Source organism: Nannospalax galili, unplaced genomic scaffold (genome assembly GCF_000622305.1).
Source record: "Nannospalax galili isolate Female #2095 unplaced genomic scaffold, S.galili_v1.0 scaffold151, whole genome shotgun sequence".
NCBI lineage: Eukaryota > Metazoa > Chordata > Mammalia > Rodentia > Spalacidae > Nannospalax > Nannospalax galili.
Window position 1 is genome coordinate 6,648 of NW_008332087.1, and position 1,002 is coordinate 7,649.

A 1,002-nucleotide genomic window follows, 5' to 3' on the forward strand; every position below is an offset into this window, starting at 1 on the left:
TTATGCTGGAGAAATTTTTTTTTTATACACCCACTTCCCAGGTAGCAGCCTCCTGTAGCCGCCCTCCTCCCACTAGAGCCCTTATACTCTGATATCCCTGCTACTGTCTGCTGTGTTGTCGGCACCCCCAGCCATTCCCCACTACTTGTCCTTCTGGTGAATCTAGTCAGCCTATCTAGAGGTCTTTGTTTTAGGAGGGTCAGCTGTTCCTCATCTAGCAGTAATCAGTTGTCAATATTCCTTTGGGTAAGATTGGAGTCTGCTGTTCAATTTCCCAGTTCTATTCTGGGTTACTATCTGGGAATCCCTTTGGCTACCCTGGCCAGCAACTCAAAAGGAGGTATCGCCTGTCTGGCATTGTTGCTTGCTATGTAGCCTTTAGCTATACATATGGTCTCTTAGGAAATTATATTGTCCTCTTTAATCTTTACTTATACTTTCCTTTTGGGTGTTTAAGGCTACACGATTGGTCCAGATAAACTGATTTATTTTTACTCTTAAGGTCGTTTAAGGATCTGTTCCTCAGGGGTCACATGGGCTTGGGAAGAGCCCCTGTCTCCTTTCTTTTACCAATTCCATCCAAATGAAGATAAGTCAAAGGTCCTGCTTGACCATGGTTGGCTTCACTTGGAAGCATGGAGGAAATGATTCCTCTGTGTTGACCCTCCTCTTTGTAGACTGGACATTGGTTCTAGTCCATCTGGTGGGGGTTCCTCAGCCTCCTTGATCAAGAGGACAAGTGACCCACCACAATTACAGGATATTTTGAGCAATGCTCATAGTCCCCTGGAACTAGTCAACCTAGGAGGGAAAGGAGCAAAAAGTGTCCTTTATGTCCCTCTGACTAAAATATTATAGGCCTCAAAGTATGTCTGTTAAACATCCAAGAAGGTTAGTTCCACCAGTCTGGTACTTTTAATTACTGCCAATTGTTCTCAGATAAACCTTACCTAGACATATATTTCTTGATCTGCTATGTATAATTTGTCAGTAGGTTGTAGG